A 14,087-nucleotide genomic window follows, 5' to 3' on the forward strand; every position below is an offset into this window, starting at 1 on the left:
CTCTAATTGGGACCATCGTCCTCAAGGCCTGGTTGAATCACATGTTCTATTATGAACACTCAACCACATGGCCAAGAATAAGGAAGAGGGATCTCCTAGTGAAAATTGGGTTGTCGCCCAGTGATCAACCAGAGGAAGCAGATAGGTGTCTGGTACAAGAATTACCCACAGAACCAATCTATATCTTGGAAGTCCAAATAATAAGCGTAAGCTCTAAATCCAGCCCTTAGCCTTGTCCTAATGTTCCACAGTCTGTTTTGAATGAGACTCTTGCACGCCGTCAGGAGCCTTGGTGGTGTAGTGGTTACAAGTTGGGCTGCAGTCACAAGGTCAGCAGCTCAAAACTCTCAGCTGCTCTGAGGGAGAAAGATACGGCGCACAGTCTTAGAAGCCCAAAGGGGCAGGTCAACCCTTCCCGATAGGGTCATTATATGTTGGTATCAACTTGATGGCAGCAAGTTTGGTTTGGATTTTTTCCTATTCCCTGGCAGGGTGAATCAGTGAGGTTTTAATGAATCCATTGGGACTAGAGCCTTCTAAACTCCTAATGTTCACCCATTGTAAGAGGACTATTACTCATTAGACTTGAAGATAGGCATGTCTTTTTTGGAGGGGGGAATTCTTTTGAAAGAATAAATTTGGGAAATTTAGTTATAATCAAAAGATGTCCTTATGATTAATCTCTTTTCCTGTCTCGTCATTTTAACGCCTTTCGGGGAGCCAAATCCTTGGAGCCAGAATCTGTTGGGTTTGTTCACTGTTGATGTTACTCACATTAAAGCAAGTATACCTAGTCTACCTATCTTCTATCTTACTTTGATTGTTGGAAATGCTTCCAAAACTGTAATGCCTTAAAAAAAAATGTAATGCTTTATTTGCTTTTGATCAGGATTACTTCTTTATAACAAAAGGAAAGACAAATTAGTTGCCAAAGCGGCAGGAAGATGTTAGGAGAAATGTTATCGGCATACTCACCATGTAAGTTGACATACTTTGGGGGAAGCTAGATAAGAGGTGTGTGTGTGTGTGTGTGTGTGTGTGTGTGTGTTTTTCCATATCCTTGTGTGCATTACTCATTACTACCACTTCTAAGAATTTATTCTCAGGAAATAGATTCTGATGATTTTAGCTGCATTGCTGTTTCATTTTCCTAGTATTTTTATAGTAACCAATTATTGGAAGTTCGCTTAAATGTCTTAACAATAAATTAAAATGATAAATTATGATGCTTCCATTCTATGGTGTATTTATCTGCTAGTAAAAAATGCTTTAGTACATTTGTCACCAATCCCATTCCACTTCCCCATCCCCCTGCAGTGCAGTCCCAAATTTTGACAGATTGGATTGTAGGAAATAGTCTGGATTACATGAAACAGATTCCAATACTATTGTTGAATTGTTGCTCTTCCAAAATGTTTTATGTACTAAGGAAGGTTTTTTTTATCACTTCTCAGCCTTTTGGCTAAGATCAAGGAAGATTTTTTTGTTGGGGGTGAATTTAGAGAAAACACAAGCTAGCATGTACATCATGGCCCCAGTTTTGTTTAAAATAGGCATTGCATAACATGTACATATATGTGTTTATGTGTGCATTCATATGTCTTTAGGCAAAATTGACAAGAATATGTTCTGAAATGTTAACTATAGGTATTCAGGTATCAGGGGACTTTTTCCTCTGTGCCTTTTCTTTGTTTTGTAAACTTGAAAGAATATAAATATGTAAGCCTTGAATTTGATTCCAGGAAAGAAACCCATATAGTGACCTAATTGGTCTCTGACCAATTTGCTGATGTGGTTGCAGGCAGATATTATAGGAAAAGACTGATAGAGGAGGCCTTAATGGATTTGATTTTTTTTTGAGAGTTGGTAAACATTAAAAGATGAGTTTGCTACCACATGATCAACTTGAGCCCTATCTAGAGAACCGTGTGATTCTAGAAACCACATCTGTACATTTGTGGTTATTCAGTGGTCTGGGTTATCTCTATTGTTTGTCATCGTTAAATTGAGTTTCTTCCTTGTTCTTTGATCCATCTCACAATTTCTTTGTCTTCCTGTGTACTGAACCCTTTTATGATCCATTGGACATAGGAGGGGGTACTAAAAAAAACTGGAAGCAAGCAAGAATGGAATCGCAGATTTGGCAAATGTATTAAGTGTAATGGAGAGTATTCTGAAGGTGATAAGGTTTTGACTTGTAAAAAAATCTAAATACATAGCTTTGGGGGGGAAATTCTGGGATTTCTGGGTATCCCGTTGTATAGGGTCCATCTACATTTTCCACCTTGGCAGTTTAGTGGGACTCTCCTATCCCACTTTTAATGCCTGCTGCCATCTTGTGGAGGCCTATATGACCTGTGAATCTGAAGAAATAGACCTCATTCCCATCAACCCGGTGCACACCAGAGACTACTGAGGAGACACACATGTCTCACCAATTATAGAAAACTCCTTGTTACTTCAAAAATTTATCTCCATTTTATTTAAAATAAATGGTTTTAATGAAAATTCAAAGCAAGAAATAATTCTGTAAAGGGTTAAATGTAGAAACGTAATCTCATCTTCGGTTGCCTTTTTTCCCATCAGTTGCTGACTTCTGAATTCCTCAGAAGTTGACTGAAAAGTAAACTGAGCAGATGATGTGGTAATGGCTTATTTGAACACTAATCAGCTACCATTGGGTTACCCCCCAGGGTAGCTGGAAGAGGGGGAATTAGTGCCTAGTCAGCAGTTTACCTTCAACAAGGTATAATGAGGTGCTCCCTAAGAGGGAAGAAAAACTGCAAGGGCAAGACCAGAGATCAAGTGTGTAGCAGGCAAGCCATTTTTATGCAGTACCATGAAGCACAAATCCAGGTATTACAGAGCTAAATAGAGCAGTCTGCTTCCTGAATGATGCCCCCTTGCACATTTCTGGCCCAGACAATAATGTCAGTAAGAAATATTGACAGCCCTTTTTTAGTTTCCATATATACTCATGTATAAGTCGAGTTTTTCCAGCACATTTTTAATACAGTTTTTATGGTCAAATTAGGTGCCTTCGCTAATATTCGGGTTGGTTTATACTCGAGTATTTGTGATATTTTGAGTTGTGTGGAATTAAACATAAAAGGGGCTTCAAAAAAGTTCACGAAAAATTCCATTATCTGTCGATTTCATTCTCCTACAAACTTTGTGAAGCCCCCTAGTATAACTCTCAAACCAAGAGACCAAAAGCACCTTTCATTTGGTATTTGGGGAGTTCTGTCTACTTGTTTGCTATAAAATAGGCCCGGGTGGCACAACGGCTAAATGTTTGGCTGCTAACGGAGTTGGTGGTTAGAATCCACTAAGGACTCCGCAAAAGAAATAACCTGGCAATCTGTTCCCCAAACAATGATCGCCTAAGAAACATTGGGGGCACTTCTTCCCTGTCCGGTAGGGTCTCTGTAAGTCAGAATGGACTCTCAACAGTGGACACGCAACAACGTTTATTCTACCTAGCCTGTCTGTGAGGTCGCTGTCAGTCGGAATTGACTTGATGGCAGCGAGTTTGGCCTTTGGAACCTGTGATAACTTCACTTCTCAGTCCCCAGCCGCATCTCTATCTTGTAGTATATTTGAAGTATGCAAAGTAAGGAACAGTAGACTGTGAAAGGAAAAAAATTATTTTGTGCCAAGACTGATCTTAGTTATATGACCTAATATTATTTTGCAGAAATTTAACCAACTTGTTTAATCTTCTTTTTAAAAAAAAAATCTTTCTTCCATCCCTCTTTTGTATTTTTGAGATTGACTGAGGTAGAAAATCTTATCTTCCTACCCAACCCTAACTGGAACTACTGAGCTGCTGTAGGACATTATGGGACAAAAAAGTCTTTGAAACATGAAAATAGAAGCAGACTGGTCTCGTTTGCTTTGGCAGAGGCAACAGTTTTCCTTCCCAAGTAGCTCTGGGTAAGGCCGAATCGCCAAAGGTGATTTTGGAGGTCCCAGGTGACAGCAGCGATTGCATCTAAAACACTTTCTCAGTCTTTCCTCTCGGTGACTCTTGCAAGTTCTCTTTCTAGAAAGTGGTTGACAAGTGGACACCACCCACTTTCCATCTTTTTCTCAAGCCATTCAGTCGGGCTGCCAGGTGGGATCAAGGGGATCTTGTGGTCCTGCTTTGAGACTCCCGAGGGAAGTGACTTCTGCCAACACTAATGCAGCAGTAACAGAGCTGTCCAAGGAATCCATGTACTTCTATTCTCTGACCTTTGGGAGTCTGCATATATAGTAAAAACTAAAAACGTGTAGCTAACACAGCTCTGCAAATAAAGTTAAAAATGTAGATTTCTTCTTACTTCTCTGTAGAAATACCACTGTCTACTAGCAGCTTCTTCATCCAGGATAGCATCCAAATGGAAACAGAATGGAGAGGTAGGTTGGATTGATCCCTTTTTTCAAGGAAGCCGTCGTACATCTCACGGGCCTTGCTGATAGTGTGTTATGGTACCAACATTTTCCCCCTGCTCTTTAGCTCCTCATTTCACAAGGCTGTGCCTTGGGTGACAGGCTCCCCAGTAGCATCTGTCACACCACTCTGCAGGGGTTTCCTGACTCAGGCAGCTGTAGCAGTGAGCCAGCTTGTTTTGGTCTGCTTTCCATATGTCAAGGCCTGTTCCTGGCCCTGCAAAGAGCAAGCTTGAGGCGAGGGAGGGAGACAGTCACAAGCACTGTGTCAATATCACCTTTGTTCAGATTGGAGTAGCCCTGCTTTCTCCTCCTTTTCCCACTTCTTTTATTTTTCCTTGACTCTGAAAGGCTCAGCCAGGAGACCATATGGGCTGTTCATGACACAGGCAAAGTGCCTGTTCTTATGTGGGCTACAATTGTTTCGGCCTCTTTTGATTGAAGTCGTCTTACAATACTAAGACCTTGGAAGGACTGTTCGGGCGCCTTAATTGTGTGTTGAGGTCACAGAAACTCAGAGCTTGAGTAACCGGGGGCTCACACATTGATTGAAGCGATCCTAGACCATAATGGAACGTGTCCTGGTGCTTAGTCACAGCCGAGAACAGTGGTGAGTTTGGCAATGTAGTATGGTGAGTTTAGAGTCAGACCATCTGAGTTTGGATCCTTAATATACTGGCCTCGTGACCTCAGGCTAAATCCTTTAACTGCTATTCAATTTTTCCATCTGTAAAATAAAGATAACATTACCTCCATTGGAGGGTTGTAGTGGATTAAATGTGATTATTCAAGTAAAGGTCTTAACACAGTGTTAGGACAGACCTAATAAATAATAAATGTAATTATTTTTAAAATATTGTTATTCATATATATTTTTCTATCACTCCTAGACATGGGCCAACCACATTGGCATTCTCCCCACTCCCTTCCATTTAGGGTTATTCGAGGGTCAACACTAGGCTTATCTTCTCCACTAAACTTTTCCCCCTGTGTGGACTTGGGCGTCTCACTGACCTGGCTTTATTTTCCAGTCCTCCTACCTTTATTAATCTGTAAAAAGTAGAACAGTCCATTCCCCAGAATTGTAAGGTTGGAAGTAGTACTGCATAGGAAGCGTGTAGTTCCATGTATCATAAAAACTGATTCGTCTCCCCTGCTACCTTCATATAATCCCAGTCCATCTTCCCTCATCTTACTCTCACTAATTGCTCTGAATGGTTGAGCCCTCCTTGCACAATTCTGTACCATAACAAGCAGTCCATTCTCTGCAACAGATAACAACCTCTGGTAGAAGACAAGGACTTTCTGGTTGCTGTTTAATGGAGCTGCCTAAGAGATGGAAGGAGCTCTGGTAGTATAGTGGTTATGTGTTGGGCTGCCAGCCCGAACGTCCACAGTTCGAAATCACCAGCTGCTCCAAGGTGGGGCTTTCTACTCCCATAAAGGATTACAGTCTTACAGGACTGGTCTCTCTAGACAATATGTCCAAAGTACCTGAGGTAAAGTCTTGCCAGCACTGTGGCTGTGTTTCTTCCAAGACAGGTTTGTCTGTTCTTCTGGTGGCAGTCCGTGGTATGTTCAGTATTCTTCGCCAGCACAGTTCAGACACATTGCTTCTTCTTTGGTCTTCTTTGTTCAGTGTTCAATTTTCACAAACATATGAGGCCATTGAAAATACCATGGCTTGTGTCAGGCACACATTAGTCCTCAAAACATCCGTGCTTTTCAGTCCTCTAAAGAGGTCTTGTGCAGCAGATTTACCAAGTTCCAGGCATCTTTTAATCTTGTGACTGCTGCTTCCATCATCATTGATTGTGGATTCAAGCAAGACAAAATCCTTGACAGCTTCAGTATTTTCTCCATTTATCATGCTGTTTATCTGTTGGTCCAGTTGTGTGGATTTGGATCTTCTTTATATTGAGTTGTAATCCATACTGAGGGCTGCAATCCTTGATCTTCATCAGCAAATGCCTCAAGACCTCCTCACTTTAAGCAAGTGAAATTGGGTCATCTGTATATTGCAGTTGTTAATAAGCCATCCTCCAATCCTGTTGCACATTCTTCATATAACCCAACTTCTCTGATTATTAGCTCAGTATATAAATTAAGCAATGTGGGAGGATACAACCCTGATGCACACCTTTTCTGATTTTAAACCATGCAGTATTCTCTCGTTCTGTACACACAGCTGCCTCTTGATCCATGTACCAGTTCTGTATGAGGACAATGAAGTGTTCTGTGGTAGGCTTAATAATTCATTGCAATAGCCCCACAGACCTCAAAGGAAGAACTCAAAATTAAGGAGGTTTATTAAGGGAAGTTAAGTGATTACCACAAGTCATCAAACAGTAAGGCCACAGCCATTGGTCCAAAGCAAACACTTCATAATAACCTCTTTACTCAACCAGCAGCCAAGTTTTTCTTGGGTCCTTAGCAATCCAGCCACATGGTCTCTTGGCCTTTGCCTCCATGGTCTGGGAAGCCAACTTGCTGCCCTGTCGCACAGTCCCATAGCCTGAAGCCAGATGGGGAGAAGTCTCAGTGCTATTTTCTGTCTCCATGCCACAGTTTTTAATGCATCTGCTATCTGGCCACCACCACTGCAGACAGAGATCTTGGACATGCTCTTCCAAGGTCTGTATACTGAGTGAGGAATGGCTTTGAGAAGGCGATGTGGTTTGTCTTTTAGTCAGTCATAACCCCAAAGAAATCAAAAGTGACTTGGTTCACCTGCTCCCTGTAAAGTTAGGTCTTAACGCTGCCCTAATCCTGTGCCTTAGTGTAGTAGAGATCAGCCTCCCAAATGGGGCTATAGCACAGGCAGGATAGTACATCATCACATAGTGAATCAGCGCTAGCAGGGCCATATTAATTGACTACAACTCACAGTCGTTGATATATTTTAACCCACTCTTGTAGCCACTTTGTCTTTGCATCTCATTGAGGGTCTCCCTCTTTTTTGCTAACCTTTTAAGCATGAGGTTCTTTTTTAGAGACTGTTCTCCTGATGACGTGTCCAAAATATATGGGACAAAATCTCACCATCCTCTCTTCCATAGTGTCCATTCAAACTCATAGCCACTGAGCCAGTTTCCCCGCATCTGTCAACCCTATAGGATCGAGTAGAACCACTCCATAGGATTTTCTAGGCCGTAAATCTTGGTAGAAGCAGACTGCCACATCTTGTTTCTGTGGAACAGCTTGCAGGCTTGAATCACCATCCTTTTGGTTAGCAGTCCAGGACTTAACCCACTGTGCTACCACCGCTCCTTTATGGTATCCATCCCAAACTAAATCAAACCCACTGCCAACAAGTCGATTCTCACTCATAGTGACCCCATAGGACAGAGTAGAAATGCTCCATATGGTTTCCAAGATCTCTGAGAGCAGACAGCCTCCTTTCTCTCTCTCTGTGTCTCTGTCTCTGTCTGTCTCTCGCTCGCTCTGAGAGTCAGGCACACCATAGTCCCCAAAGTGACATCCTTGCTCTTCAGCGTGTTAAAAAGAGGTCTTCTGCAGCAGAATGACCTGGTGATTTCTCGACCGCTGCTTTCATGTACATTGACTGTGGATCCAAGCACCATGAACTCCTTGACAACTTCGATCTTCATTGCAAATTAGGTTCTCATATAACAGTTGCTACATGAATTGTTCACTGATGTTGGTGATATGTATGTTTTATTTTTACAGTGTTATTCTTCTCATAAATTCCAGTATTAGTGTTTTGTTTTCAGTAATTTCGTTTCCCTGCCCGTTTATCTTTTCATCTTTGCTTTAGAGTGATTGTTGTCCATTTGGTCTCACATAGATGTTTTTCTTAAAAGAGCACTGTACTCACAGATGATATTGTTTTATAATACAATAAGCTAGTTATCTACAACTACCTTTGTGGTAGTTTGGGTTCAGGTTTATGAAGTATCTCAGGGCAATAGTCTTAGACAGTCCTCTAATCTCAACTGGCCCAATAAATCCAGGCTTTTTAAGTTCTGTTTCACATTTTCTCCCCTCCCATTAGATCCATCTGTGTCCTTGATAAGAGCGACAGGTTTTGGTAGCCAAGCACATCTAGTTCTCGCCCCAGGATAGATGAGGTCACACGTCCTAAAGCCTGTTAGCCCTGTAGACAAGGTTCTCTCCGAGTCTCTGTTTCCTTTTTTTCCTCTCTTGCTCTCGTAAGAAGAGATCATGAATTGTGTCTTAGATGGCTGCTCCAAAGCTTGGAAGACCCCAGAAACTACCCGCCAGACTGGGGTCTAGAACACAAGCCTGAGGAACTGCACTGTGCCAGCAGTTGAGTTGTCCCACAAGACTGTGATCCTAAGGCTTCACATCCACAAGGTATATCTAAGAAGTATCTGTAACTTTTCCCCCTTTATGCTGTATTATGCCATATGAATGTAGGCATGTGGGCACATATATACACTCACACATATATACCTATACGCATGCATAGTCTAATCTACTTACATCACCACAAACACGTTGCTTGGTTTTTGTTGCTGTTTGTTGCGAACTTCTGTGTTCAAACACGTTTTCCCTTATGCTTGTGTGCTGCTTTGGTTCATTTAACTTGGTCAAGTCGTACGCTTCATTGGGCATTGCGTTGGGGTGATAAGAAAGGCGGCAGTACCTGCATTGCTGTTGTTGCAAAGAACATCATGTCTATTCACGTCTCTGCTCTTAGCTATCTATGGCAGGGCTCCGCAAACTTTTTAAACAGGGCCCCAGTTCACTGTCCCTCAGACCCGTTGGAGGGCTGGACTATCGTTTAAAAAAAACTATGAACAAATTCCTATGCACACTGCACATATCTTATTTTGAAGTAAAAAAACAAATGGGGCAAAAAGACCCGGCGGGCAGGATAAATGTCCTCAGTGGGCCGCATGTGGCCCGCAGGCCGTAGTTTGAGGACGCCTGATCTAGGGTGTATGCTGATGAGTGAGATTATTGGGTCACATAGAAGTTTTATTTCTGGTCTTTTGGGGGGAATTCCATCCTGTTTTTCTAATAGTTGTGCTGTTGTCCAGCCCCACCAGCAGTGGATAAGGGTTCTAATCTACCCGTGTCCCCATTTACTGGGTTCTGGTTTTTTGATCAGTACCAATTTAGCAGGGGTGAGGTGATAACTCATTGTAGTTTTTATTTGTAATGACCAACCATTGCAAACATTTTTTTCATGAGTCTGTTAGCTGTTTTTATTATCACCTTTGGTGAAATCTCTGTTCACATCTTTTATCCCATTTTTTAATTTGGTGTACATCTTTTTGTTGTTGGGTAGTTGAAGTTTTCTATGTATTTTAGGTTTACCAAGATCAGTTATTTCTAGAGATTTTCCACGCTACCCCTGGGTCTATAGGTTGACTTTTCATGGGACTGGTCATTTTTTTGCTGAACTTGGGGAAGCTGAGGCCTGCAATCTGTTGTTCAGACAATCACTGCAGCTTCCCCTTGGCTAACCAGATATTACTTAGTTGCTGATAATAATGGCTATGACATACCCGGGTGTTTTCTGACTGAAGTGGGTCGGGCAGATATATACCAGATAGTCTCCCTGAGTCTTCTCCCAGCAGCTCAAGGAGGCCCGTGACCACTTGACACAGGAGGAAGTTCGGCTTTCCATCAGAGTTGAACCTGTGGCAGAGTTGGGATTTGACTTCAGCGTGGGAGCTTTTGACCATTCTGATGGACTGGGTCAGGGGTCGGCAGCTCTCCAGCCACCTGCACTCTTTCAGTACCTCCATATGACTGAAGTAAAGGATATTTTTCAGATAATGGTGATTGTATTTGTTTGTAAATATATATTTATGGCTCTTGAATAATATTCAAATTGTTGTGAGTGACAGGATTGGCTCTTCTGTCTCGAAATTTTGCCAGCCCCCTGTCTGGATGATCAGATGTAGGCCAGGTGGTGGGGGACTAACCCCGGGGCCATCTGCCTGCCTGGATCACAGCGGAGCGCTGGGAGGGCGCTGACCAGGTCTCACCGTATTTCCAGTGGCTCCTGATAAGCCTAGCTGCTCTGGGTTTGCTTTGGTGCCCTTCCTGAGCTCAAAGCCCTGTCTGGGGCAGGCGTTCCCTGGGAGCTTCGTTGTAGATGAACTCAGCAGTCCAACCTAGGGATAAAGGTCATAGTTTTTCAAGTCAGGTATACCCCAGCTGTTTGCTGTCTAATGGTATACAGTTCACTCTGTGCCTCAGTTTCCCTGCTTTTACATGGGATTGTGTCAGGATATGTGCATTATTAATGTGCATAAATTGCTTAATATAGTACCTGGCACCATATCAAGTGTTCAATAATTGATAACTGCTGGCATTAGCTGTTAGCCAGCAACTAGCAGCTCATGGGCCCAGGGAGACTTTCAACTTAAAACACTTGACATACCGCCAACCTGGGACGCAAGGCAGGACACTGAGATTGAAGTTGGGGAAAGCCCCGGGACCAAAAGTCTTTTCCCAGAAAAAGGGCTACATGCAAGAAGGCAAGCAACTGATCTCACACTCAGATCTGAAATTAGTCAGGGTTGAGACCGTATTCATCCGTGACCAGAAATTCCACTGGGTTGAGACCCCCTACTCGCCTGCTTCAGACCGAGACCAGGTTGGAATACAGGCACCTGACTTTCTGGTACTCAGTGATTGATCATCTGTCTAAATGGATTTTTCTCTTCTGGTTTTCATCAGCTGGGTACATTAAAAGACATCAGGTTCCAGCCGGTTTTGCTGTGTCGGGTCATCAAAGATGCTTTTCTGGGGTGGCCTGGCTGGGTAAATGGGATTAGGGCCTCTTTGGTGGGGGACCTCATCTGTTGTGTCCCTACATGAAGGCTGTGGTGCCAGGATTTAGAGCAGCGGTTCTCCACCTGTGGGTCGAGGCCCCTTTGGGGGGTCAAATGACCCTTTCACAGGGGTCGCCCAATATCACAACAGTAGCAAAATTACTGTTAGGGAATAGCAACGAAAATAATTTTATGGTTGGGGGAGGGGGTCACCACAACATGAGGAACTGTATTAAAGGGTCACGGCATTAGGAAGGTTAAGAACTACAGATTTAGAGGAAGCTGGTATAACCAAGCAGGTGTCAGTGGGCAGTGGGGGTGGGACTGAGTTATCTGAAGTAGGTGAGTCAGATGGTGGCCAAAAAAAAAAATCCTCTTTCCTGGGTACCCAGCCTGGTTCCTCAGCAGAAGCTGAGCAGCAAAGCCTGGTGAGTCAGTGCGCTTGGGAATTAGAGGGGCTGTTCTGTGCGCATGTGGCGTTTGTGTGGATTTAGGCCTTTTGTTTCTTTCAGCATGCTAGTCTCTAGAAACACAAGTCTGGAAACCAGACCCTCCACATGGTATAGTCGCATTTGTTTTGAGATAATTTCGTTTGAACAGTTGCTTCCTTTGTGTGCGTTTTCCAAGAATTACTCCCTTGCCTTTTAAATGGTTTCCTAGTTTGTATTCTTGCTTACTAGCTATACTCTCAAAAACAAGAAAAGGCTTTTCTAACAGCCTTGTTTGTGTCTATCACCTTCCACACTAAAGCCTTGCAAGGCTGGCAGTATGGTTTTGAAGCAAAGTCAAACTGCAAGTCTTTGGAACACATGTAGAGACATCCCTTTGTCATTTATTCTTTTTGAAGGTAGAGAATGGGACGACACACCCTGATAGGAGTAGTCTCCAACGATGACAAGAATGATTATGATCATCATTTGAAACTTCTTATACACCCAGAGCTTACTCTTTAGAGAGCATTTGTTTTGAAGATGCCCTCACATTGATCCAGATACTATTTGGAGAAAGCTAAGGCCTGCAGGTGTGATTTAAAGCTTTGGCATCCTATTACAATCCCCTTTCTCGTCCCCTGCCAGCCACCTACCAGCTTTTAATTGGATCATAAGCACTCATGAGTGTTCCCTAGGCTTGGGGGCTGCCTTTATTTGGTCCTAAGCTACCTTTCCTGCCACAATTCTCACTCTTGGTCCACATTTCTTCTATTGCATAGTAGCTTCAGTGTTGGCAGTTATTATGGTAGTGTTGCTAGCTCTCATGAGTTGGCCCCCGGCACAACAGAGCAAAATACTTGCTGTTCCTGTGGCTGTCTGAGTTGTTGAAACCAAGCTGTTGTGACCCAGAGGATTTTTCATTAATTGATTTTTGGAATTGGATAGCCAAGCCTTTTTTCCTAGTTTGTCTTAGTCTAGAAGTGCTCTTGAAACCAGAAATTGAACCTACGTCTCAAACGGACGGTGAGAATTCTACCACTGAACCACCAAGTATTATAGCAACTGGCAAGCTTCTTCAGTGAAGTCTTAATTGATAAATGTATCTTCTGGGAGGCCGGTTAAGGGGAGAAATAGAAGGATCCCAAGTCGATCATCATGGAGAAATCACCTCACTTGCAGCTCAGAACTTTCTAGCAATGAATTACGAAACGCTTTGGACACATAATGCATGCATAAAGCATCAGGAAGAGTGCTTCTCCTATCAGCACAGGCTCTCCTTTTCGTTTGTCTTGCTGTTCAGAGGGCCTCTTTTAAAGTGAAGCTAGCCAGCCCCTCGGAGGACCGAACCTATGGTCCTGTAGATGATGCACCTGCATGCTGCACCTGGCTTCTGTTCTGAGTACAGCCTCCCAGAGGACCCTGTGGGAGACAAGGAGAGGTGTTTAGAGACTGGGATACTTGGCGTGGGGTGTAGGCTTGATGGATAGCCTCTGGAAGTCAGGGAAGGGGCTGGGGAGGACACCTCACCCACTGTGCCAAATAGCCCTAGAGAGGAATATGGGGAAAGCTGGAGTAAATTCACAATTTTTTCTGAGGCCTTATTAGTCTTGACCCTTGTCTGGGCATGACCAATCCTAAGGCGCGAAGAGACTGAAGAAGGCTGACTATTCCATAATGGTAATATAGGAGTTTTATTTAAGGGATCCCTGACTGAAGCAAAGCCCTGGGCAGTGGCAAGCCCAGACTCAAGTCTCCTCATCCCCTCGAGCAGTGGTTCTCGGCCTCTCTGATGCTGCGACCCTTTAATACAGTTCCTCATGTTGTGGTGACCCCCCAACCATAAAAGTATCGTTGTTACTTCATAACTGTAATTTGTCTACTGTTATGAATTGGGCAACCCCTGTGAAAGGGTCGTTCAACCCCCAAAGGGGTTGAGAACCGCTCCCCTAGAGAGAGGGAAGGGCTTTTACAGCTCTGGTGAACAAAAGAGGTTTGGTGCCAGGGCCCTGGTCCTCCAAGACCACCCTAGCAAGTGTTACAGAAAAGTGACTTAGCAAATGGAGTGAGCTAGCAGTAAATGACAGCATGGCTGTATTTGGTCTCAAAAGCCTATGAACCTACAGTCTACCCCATCCAGAAAGGCTCTTAAAATCTGGCTCGTGTTCCGCCCCGTCCTGTCCCCTGCCTCCCCTATGCAAGGTCCCAAGATCCCTACAGGGAAGCAGTATCACTTTGTAGGTGGAGACAGCAGCACTGCTAGAGGAAAGGAGAAAAACCGGTGGCCACAGCAGACTGGCCTTCAGGTGAGGTGTGTCCAGAGTTGTCACTTCCTCAAGTGGCCAGACAAGTCAGAGGTGCTCTGGTGGCAGTCTGGTCTGTAGCGTCTAGATAGCCACTGCCTCACATAGCCCAACTTGAACTGCTGTCAGGATGCCCAAAGGGTGCG

General features: G+C 43.5%; 1 protein-coding gene across 2 annotated transcripts in view; it reads left to right on the forward strand.

Annotated features, from left to right (window-relative positions):
- Nucleotides 1–14,087, forward strand: part of DCUN1D3 (defective in cullin neddylation 1 domain containing 3) — a 59,818-nt gene that overhangs the window by 31,633 nt on the left and 14,098 nt on the right. The window contains exon 1 of one of the 2 annotated variants that reach the window (XM_045284405.1): nucleotides 8,726–8,772. The exons of the other annotated variant lie outside the window; for it this stretch is intronic. The gene's annotated coding sequence lies outside the window, so the exon portion shown is untranslated. Of the gene's footprint in view, nucleotides 1–8,725; nucleotides 8,773–14,087 lie in introns of those variants that run through there. 2 annotated transcript variants of the gene reach the window in all.

Source organism: Echinops telfairi, unplaced genomic scaffold (assembly GCF_000313985.2).
Source record: "Echinops telfairi isolate 266 unplaced genomic scaffold, ASM31398v2 ScPeMD7_5;HRSCAF=22, whole genome shotgun sequence".
Classification (NCBI taxonomy): Eukaryota; Metazoa; Chordata; class Mammalia; order Afrosoricida; family Tenrecidae; genus Echinops; species Echinops telfairi.